Consider the following 9,188-nt stretch of genomic DNA (forward strand, 5'->3'; position numbering starts at 1 on the left):
GCGGGACTGGCAGAGGGCAAGGCAGCATGGCCCTTGCTCTGCGCCTCCTCCTCCTGCTCCTCCTGGCCGTGGCCCTGCCTGCCAGGGCTGCCCAGGCTGCTCCGCTGCAAGCGTGGGGAGCAGGTGAGCCGGCAGCCTGGCTCCCCTTTCCTGGCACAGCGCTCCCTGCTCCCCAGGAAGTGCTGGGGATAGTTTTGCCCAGGTCTTCAAGGAGTGTTTCCTCTGTGGGAGCGAGAGAGTCCCAAGGGACCCTGAGCAACCCCATTTCCCATTCCTCTCCCAGAATGTTACACAGGGCAGGGAAAGAGGGTGGAGAGTGGCCAGGAGCCACCCCAGTGCTCCCCAGGCCCCTGTGCAGCTTTGGCCACGTCCACTGACATCTGTCTCCCTCAGCCTTACCCGATGGCCTTGCAGTGCCCAGTTCCCTGAGGCAGAAGGAGATCCCAGCACACACAGAAATGGTTCTGGTCTTTGCCCCCTTCTAGATTTGGATCACGACTTACATGACTTGGAAGTCCTGGTGAATGACACTTTGAATGTCTTGGAGAATGCTGGAGGCAAGTTCTGCATTTCCGTTTTTACTGGCAGAATAATCAGTGTCCATGTGGCAAGAGCTCACTCATGGGCCATTTTTGTTAAGGTTAAGTCAGGGTGGAAAGATTCTGAAAACTTTGCCCTGCTCCCTTCTGGAGCCCTGAGGGATCCCACAGGATCACTGTCAGTGCGAGGAAGGAGCATTTAGCTGTCCATCTTCCTCCTGTGTGCAATGCCAGTGTGTCCTTCCGTGTGCTCTGTGCAGCCAGGGAGAAGAGCAGAGAGGGAAGGGGCCGGGCCCAGGGCTGTGCCCCGTGGCTGAGCCTTGTGGGCAGCCTGAGGATCTCCTGCAGTGCCACAGGAGCTCTTCTGTCCTGCCTTTCTTTGCAGCTGAACCTGCTGGTGAAGGTGGTGCAGCTTCCCAAGCCACGTCCAGGACGGAGCCTCTGGGAGATGCTGAGGGTAGGTCAAGGCCTTTCCCCCTGGGAGAGCTGCCAGCTCAGAGCCCAAATCTGGGCCAGGGGGCATCGCTGCAGGTGCCAGCACAGAACCAGGCACGTGTGTGCCCTCGATCTGCGCGATCCCCTCACCGCTCCTGCGGCTCAGTGGTGCCCGTGCAGATCAGAAGAGATGGCAGAAGCTTCTGTGACTGTTGTGTTACAGGTGAGTCTGCCAGGAGGACTTCTCCAGCTCCTTTGCTGATCCCTACAAAGAAGCCTGGCAACCATCACAGGGGTGAGTAGTGTGTCCCTGCTGACCCCACAGGCTGAGCCCTGCTTTTGTGGGATCCATTCCTGGGAAATGGAACTATGTTGCTCTAAGGTCCTCTGAGGGGAAAGAACAAAGCTACAGGACACCAGAAACCCCATGAGCCATCCAAAAACATGAGGCAAATGCTGAAGGAAATGCAGCAGGCAGGAGACGGTGGGTGCATTTCCCTCATGCTTCCCCTGGGTCTCAGCAGCCAGGGGCTTTGTCTGCACATCTGGACACTCCGTGCTCGGCACAGCAGGAAGGGATCCATGGCAGCCTCGCTGCCCCACTGCTGCTTTGACGCCCTGCAGGGCTGTTTCCCAGCCTGGCCTGGATGCAGCTTCTGCCCAGCCCCTGCAGGAAGGCATTTGGCATCAGCTGACAGGCTGCCCAGCTACACCACAGGCCTGAGATGCCCTGCAATTTCCAGTTGCTGGGTAGATTAGAGAAAGGGTACCAGTTTGGAGAAGGGAGGGCCCTGGTCTACCTGAAAAGTTTATAGGGATTTCCTGATTCTTAGCCATATCTTCGGCAAGCATTCCCTCCTGAAGGCGCCACCTCCCAGTGGGGAACAGCCCCACCTGATCCAGCTGTCCCTCTTCCTTTCTCCAGAAGTGGATGGAGAGGCTGGGCAGAAGGCGGCGTTTCCCGGAGGAAGCAGTGGTTCTGTGCCAGCCTCTGCTGCAGGAAGAGAGGCGATGCCAGGCACAGTCCCAGAAGGTAATTGCTGTGCCTCTGGGCCTGAGCCCTGCTGAGGCTTGAGCTGCCCTCTCTGCTGCGTGGCAGTGCAGGCACAGCCCAGACAAGACAGGCACAGCCGAGGAGAATTATCCCAAGCAGGCTCAGGGAACTCCGGTACTGAGCAGTCCTGCTGGGGTCCCTCTGTGGGAGACACTTCCTGAAACCTGGCAGCGACTGCACAGGGTGCCCATGGTGGGGAAAGGACAGAGAGGGAGAGCTCCAGTGTGTCCTGAGAGGGCTTGACTATGTGCCCTTGGGCTGTGGGATGTTTCCCAGGGGAAAAGAGAGATGGAGCGACAGAAGAAGGTAGAAAGGGAGGGAGACAAGGGCAGGAGGGATGGAGGGATAGAGGGTTAGTTGTGGCACTCCTGCCGCAGTTTTCCCCAGTGCTTTAGCAAGAGTTTCAGGTGTGGGAGTGAGAGAGAGCCCCAGGGTCCTAGGCTGCTCCAGCAGCCCCTCCAGGGATGTTGCAAAGGGCAGGGAAAGAAGGAGCAGGAGCCAGCCCAGAGTTCCTAAGGCCCCTGTGCAGATTTGGCCATGTCCATTGACATCGGGCTCGCACGGCCTTACCCGACCCCCTTGCAGTGCCCAGTTCCCTGAGGCAGAAGGGGATCCCAGCACACCCTGAAAAATGTTCTTATCTGTGCTCTGATCTAGCTGAGATTGCTCAGAAGGCTTCTCCATTAGCTTGGCTGCATAAAGTTTTGAAGCCCTTGGAGTCTCCTGCAGGTATGTTCTCAGTGTGCCACCAAGGAATAATTGTTGACAACCTGGAAGGAACCAGGTGACAGAAGCTTCTGTGGCTCTTGTGTTACAGATGTGTCTGCAGGGAGGACTTTTCCTGTTCCTTTGCTGATTCGTACACAGAAGCCTGGCTCCCATGGCAGGGGTGAGTAGTGTGCTCCTGCTGACCCCACAGGCTGAGCCCTGCTTTTGTGGGATCCATTCCTGGGAAACGGAACTACTTTCTCTTAAGGTTCTCTCAGGGGGAAGAGCAAAGGCAAAAAACAGAAGAAACCCCACGAGCCAAACAACATCCTGAAACACATCGTGACAGAACTGCACAAAGGCCATGGTGACAGCATTTCCATTTCCCTCATGCTTCCCCTGGGTGTCAGCAGCCGGGGACTTTGGCTGCACATCTGGACACGCCGTGCCTGGCACAGCAGGAAGGGATCCATGGCAGCCTCGCTGCCCTGCTGCTGCTTTCCTGCCCTGCAGGGCTGTTTCCCAGCCTGGCCTGGCTGCAGCTTCTGCCCAGCCTCTGCAGAAAGGCATTTGGCATCAGCTGACAGGCAGCCCAAACTGCACCACTGGCCTGAAATCCTCTGCAATTTCCCAATTCCCAGGCCCATCCGGAGTGGTGGCTCTTAGGAGGAGGGAGGGCCATAGCCAGCCCCTAGGCACTGGAGGGATCAGGATTTTCCTGATCCCTATCCATGACTGGGACATGTGTTGCCTCCTGAAGAGGCCACCTCCCCAGTGCATAATGATTCCATCTGATCTAGCTGTGCCTCTTCCTTTCTCAAGGGATGGACAGAGAGGCTCTGTGGAAGGTGGCATTTCCTGAAGGAAGGGAAGAGATGCCAGGCACATTCCCAGAAGGTAATTGCTGTGCCTCTGGGCCTGAGACCTGCTGAGGCTTGAGCTGCCCTCTCTGCTGCGTGGCAGTGCAGGCACAGCCCGGACAAGACTGGCACAGCCCAGGGGAATTATCCCAAGCAGGCTCGGGGCACTCGGGTACTGAGCAGTCCTGCTGGGGTCCCTCTGTGGGACACACTTCCTGAAATCTGGAAGCGAGTGCATGGGGTGCCCATGGTGAGGAAAGGGCAGAGTAGGGGAGATCAAGGCTCCAGTGTGTCCTGAGAGAGCCTGGATATGTGCCCTTGGGCTGTGGGAGCTGTTCCATGGGCAGGTGGGCAATCAGGAGGGAGGGTCAGAGGTTGGGAGGGATAGTTGTGGCACTACCTGCTGCAGTTTTCCCCAAGCATTTAGTGAGGGGTTCCTGTGTGGGAATGAGGGAGGCCCAGGGCCCTGGGCTGCTCCAGCAGCCCCTCCAGGGATGTTGCAAAAGGCATGGGAAGTGTGTGGAGAGTGACCAGGAGCCACAGGCTCCCACAGCCTTACCCAACCCCCTTGCAGTGCCCAGTTCCTTAAGGCAGAAAGGGATCCCAGCACACCATGGAAATGGTTCTGATCTCTGCTCCCTTTTAGATTGGGATCACGACTTAGATCACTTGGAAACACTAGTAAATGGTGGTTTGAAGACCTTGCCCGATGTTGGAGGCAAGTTCTCAATGTACATTTCCTGACAGAATAATCAGTGTCCATGTGGCAAGAGCTCAGTCAAGTGGCATTTCCCTTAAGTTCCTCTGAAGGTTGATCAGTTCAGGAAATCTTGCCCTGCTCCATTCTGGAGCTTGGAAGGATCCCACAGGATTGCTGTCAGTGGGAGCATTTAGCTGTCCATCTTCCTCCCGTGTGCAATGCCAGTGTGTCCTTCCTTGTGCTCTGTGCAGCCAGGGAGAAGGGCAGAGACGGAAGGGGCTGGGCCCAGGGCTGTGCCCCGGGGCTGTGCTTGTGGCAGCTCCGTTGCCAGCCCCAGGGAGCCTGAGCTGCTCCTGCTGCCACTGCCAAGCCCTGGCCCTGCCTGCGGCTGGCTTTAGAGCAGCTGGCAGCTCCAGGGAGTCCTTTCTGCCCCGACTGCCCCGCAAGGGGCTCCTTCCATTCCAGTGTGGGGCCACTGCAGGCACGAGGTCCCCCTGCTCCTGAGTGGAAGGCAGAGCTGAGGGAGTGCCTTGGAGGACACCAATCACCCAAGTGCCCTCACTGCCACTCAGGCCTGAAGGAGAATCTTCAACAGTGCCACAGCAGCTCTTCTGTCCTGCCTTTCTTTGCAGCTAACCCGGTTGGTGAAAGTGATCTGGCTTCCCAACCCACATTCAGGATTGAGCCTCTGGGAGATGCTGAGGGTAGGTCAAGGCCTTTCCCCTGGGAGAGCTGCCGGCTCAAGGGCCCAAAGCTTGGCCAAGGAGGCAGCGTTGCAGGTGCCAGCACAGAACCATGCACGTGTGTGCCCTTGCCCTGCATGATCCCCTCATGATTTCTGCTCAGCGCTGGCAGCTGTCTGGGGAAGGGAGAGCCCTGGCCCAGCCACAAAAGCCCAGATACTTTGTAAATCCTTTCCCCATTTTTGATAAGCATGCTGCCCTGAAGATGCCAGCAAAGAAATGGGGAACTGTTCCATCTGACCCAACTGTCCTTTTTTGTTTCTCAAGTGATGGACCAAAAGGCAGGGGTGAAGGAGGTGTTTCCTCAAGGAAGCAGTGGCTCATTGGCAGCCCCAGCTGCAGGAAGGAAGGCGATGGCAGCCACGGGCACAGGCACAGCAGGTAATTGCTGTGCCGGGCTCAGCCCTGGGTGGGGCTGTGTGGCAGCAGCTCTTCCCCCAGGGCCTGCCCTTGCCCAGCCCGGCAGCAGCCAAAGCTGGAGGCGCCTCGGCTTCCAGGCCTCTGGAGCTGGTTCAGAGCCCCGGGGAAACGGGACTGGTGCAGCAACGTCCCTCCCGCTGCAGCTGCTGCGGAGCTGGCCCTGAGTGCCCAGAGGCCCAAGGCACAGGAGCAGCCCCGAGCGGGAGCCCTGCCGCCAGCCCAGGGCCAGAGCCAGCCCTGGCTCCCGACTGAACAGGGGCTGCGCTGGGTCCTGACAGGGCCTGAGTCTGTCCCCTGGGGCTGGGGGAGCTGTCACGGGGCAGGGAGGGCCAGGGGTGGCAGTGGCTGCTCAGGGATGGCTTTGGCCCATGTTCCTGGCAGCAGCCACTGCCCAAGCAGCTGCGCTGCCCCCGGGCTCTCCTCCCAGCCTGCTGGGCTTTGTTGGGTGGCACAGCCTGTGCCCAGGGGCGGCAAGGTGCCTGCAGGCCCCAGCTCTGGGGGAAACAGACAACGTCCTGCCCGTATCCACCTTGCTGCCAGCTCAGCAGTGCAGCACAGCACAGGCTCACGCTCCCCATTGCTCCCACAGATGCAGCCGGCACCACAACACATGTTCCTGATGCCCAGAAGGGCCTCGGAAGGGGCTTCTGTAAGGGAACAGGCTGCTGGGCAGGGTTACTGGCAGGCCTGCTTTTTTTGGAGTTTATCTTCATCTTATGCTGGGTCCAAATTAATTTTTACTGCAAGAGAAAATGGTGAGTGTTTTCTTCATCTTTCCCTGAAACAGCTTCTTATGAAAATCTAATGCAGACAGGAAACATTCGCAGGGAGGCCGCCATGGAGTTGTGGCCAGTCCATGATTCTCCAAATAACTCTGCTGAGGGTTCTGCTGCTGCCCAGTGCTTCCATTGGCCTTTTAATTGCTGGGCCGTGTCCTGGGGGCCCGCTGGGGCTGCAGCCAGTGCTGGCTCCCACTGAGGCTGCCTGGCCCAGAGCAGCCCCAGGGGCACAGGGCAGAGGCAGAGGGAGGTGGGGAGGAGAAAGAGCAGGGCCGAGATTGCCCTTGAGAGGCAGAGGCGCTCTGGGGCCCGCTCCTGGCCAGGGACCCTGCCCAGAGCCGTCCCTGCTGGCCAGGGCCTTGAGGGGCACCTGTCCAGCTGGGCTGAGCTGTGCCAGCAGCTCCAGCCGTGCTGGGGAGCCTTGCCAGCTCTGGGCCCTGCTGTGCAGGAGGGTCCCTGTGTGCCCCTGGCAGCTGGGGCCTCAGCCACCTCCTCTCTTCACAGGTGTTCCTGTGCATCTCCAGAAGACGAGCCGAAAAACAGAGGCAATGAGAACCTGATCATTTATCCCAGGTCTTCACTTCCGCCCCTATTTGCCCTGCCGTGTCTGCATCACCATCCATGAGTCCATTCCAAAACCCACCCCTCCACAATGTGTCCCTCTGCTCCTGAGCCCCCTGGTCCTGTTCCCCGGCCAGGACTGAAGGTGGGCAGCCCTTGTCTGGCAGGGCAGGTCTTGGCCCATATTTTATGTTCAAATAAAGCGTTGGAGTTTTCACAACTATGTCCAAGTGGTAGCAGCAGCAAAGCCCACCCGGCACCAGCACTGGCTGAGCTCCATGCCCAGGAGCAGGGGCTGCTGTGCCCAGCGTCGGGGCCCCGAGGGGGTGGGGGAGCCTATGCTGAGCATCCCTGGGCTGAGGGCACATTTCCTTCTGGGTGATCAGCTGGGCCTGGACCTCATGAGGTACACTGGGATATTTTGGGTTCCCTGCTGAGGAGTGCAGGGATCCCTCATGAGGCACAAAGGAGTATTGATGGCCTCTCCTAAGGTGTGCAGGGATCCCTCATGCAGTGGGCAGCAGGGTTAAATTTGAGGGGGTTTTTTACTCTTCTCAGCACAGCACAGGGACACTTGGCCGAGGTTTTGCCAAGCTGGGAGAAAGCCTCTTGCAAAGCCTTGGGCCCAGCCTGTGGGCACAGCGGGCGGCGCAGCCCATCCCCTGGGCCAGTCTGGGCTGCTCAGGCCGGGCCGGGCCGGGCCAGGCTCGGGCCCCGGCAGGGAAGGGCCGCGGCCCTGGGCTCTGCTGAGGCTGCTGAGCTCCGGCCTGCCCTGTGCTGCAGCCCAACACATTGACAGCCATGGCCGTGCCCTGGGCCACCGCAGGCACCCAGGGCTACAGCTGAGGCCGCACCTTCTCCCACTGAAGGGAGGCTGGCTCTGTTCCCTCGGAGGGCACAGCTTAGCTCCCAGCACCTTTGTGAACCTGCCTGCTGGGGAAATGCTGGGGGCCAGAGTGTTCCAACCCTTCTCACTGGGAAGTGTGGCTGGTGGTGTAGGGATTTTAACATTTTTTCCCTCTAAATTTGTGTCCTGGCAGAGGGTTAAGTTTGCTTGCTCTCAGTAGGGCGCTTTTCTTCTTGGCGGTCAGTTGGGTTTCAATGCAGCCAGGGTTGAAAGAGGATCTCTGGCCGCTTGGGCTGTGGTTGTGGTACACCTTGGCTTCATCCTTCCTTTGGCTGTGATTTGCACTGGTGCTTGTGCAGGCATTTTACAGTAACTGGCTTCAGTTTGTTCCTCCTGGTACCAAAAACCGAGACTAAACCTCTTTAACACCACTGTGGTATTAAGAGGCAGGCCTTACTTTCTTGACTTGCTGGATGCACAGGCCATTGGCATCACAGGGCCTTCTTGGTGGGGTCTTCAGATACCCAGGTGGTCACTAAGGAAGGAAGCTTTTTTTTCTGGGAAAAACATACTTTCCCATGTGTGGAAAAGAATAACCTCTCACTTCCCCCTCCCTTTCTATACAAAGTGGTACAGGCAAGTGCATTCATATATCTCTATCTTCCTTATCTATCTATCTATCTATCTATCTATCTATCTATCTATCTATCCTATTAATCTATTGTGATGTTGCGTTTTATTCAACTGGTATGCTCTATCTCGAAAATGTACCTCTTGAAAATATATGGTTTATTCCAAGCTGTGTTCCTCCCCTGAAGTCTCATCAATCTGCAATCCCATTGACCCAAATCTTATTTCGCACCCACTTTGAATTTCCCTCTTAAGCTGCGCAAGCAACAACAGATTCTCTCATGTCCCATCTCTCCCCTAGGCTCCCCCTCTCTCCCCCTCCCTTTCCCTTTCCCCCTTCTCCCTCAGAAACCATGTTACATCCGGGGCTGGGACCCCAATAAACCCTCATCTAATCAGCACCCTCAGAAGCCGTGTGGAGTCTCCTTGCGTGCCTGCTGCTGCCAGCAAACTCACAGCCCAGGGGGCCCTCCGGGGACACCCCGAGGAGCTCCCCTCAAAGGAACTGCTACAATCTATGAAATATTTCTATGCACGATATTTTGTTTATTTGGAAATTATGACACATCACTTGAGAACTGGAAAAGAAAACCATCCATCTTTGATATAGCAAAGCTTGGGTGGAGGAGCAAACCTGAACTGTGATTTCCTTCTTGCTAGACATATGCTGGCTTCTTTAGATTGACTTTGAACCAAAATCCTGCAAAGCAGGAAAATGACTGGTGGCCATCACTCTGATATCCTTAAAAGCACTTTTATCATTTTAATTGTTTTCATCTACGATGGCTGGTAAATACCTTTCTTCTTTAAGTTATGTGCTGGCAATATTGGAGGTAGAAAATAACATAATACTGCATAGTTTAGATACTTGATAGTTTTCTTGTGAAATTTTAGGGCAGTATCTCCTGCCCC

The 9,188-nt window shown here is 56.9% G+C and overlaps 1 long non-coding RNA gene across 1 annotated transcript; it reads left to right on the forward strand.

Moving 5' to 3' along the window:
* The first annotated feature begins 437 nt into the window (after window positions 1-437).
* On the forward strand, window positions 438-1,455 carry LOC135287475 (uncharacterized). Its single transcript, XR_010351157.1, has 3 exons — window positions 438-996; window positions 1,198-1,269; window positions 1,357-1,455. It is a non-coding gene; the product is annotated as an uncharacterized LOC135287475 (long non-coding RNA).
* Window positions 1,456-9,188: the final 7,733 nt, after the last annotated feature.

Source organism: Passer domesticus, chromosome 29 (assembly GCF_036417665.1).
Source record: "Passer domesticus isolate bPasDom1 chromosome 29, bPasDom1.hap1, whole genome shotgun sequence".
NCBI classification, from domain to species: domain Eukaryota; kingdom Metazoa; phylum Chordata; class Aves; order Passeriformes; family Passeridae; genus Passer; species Passer domesticus.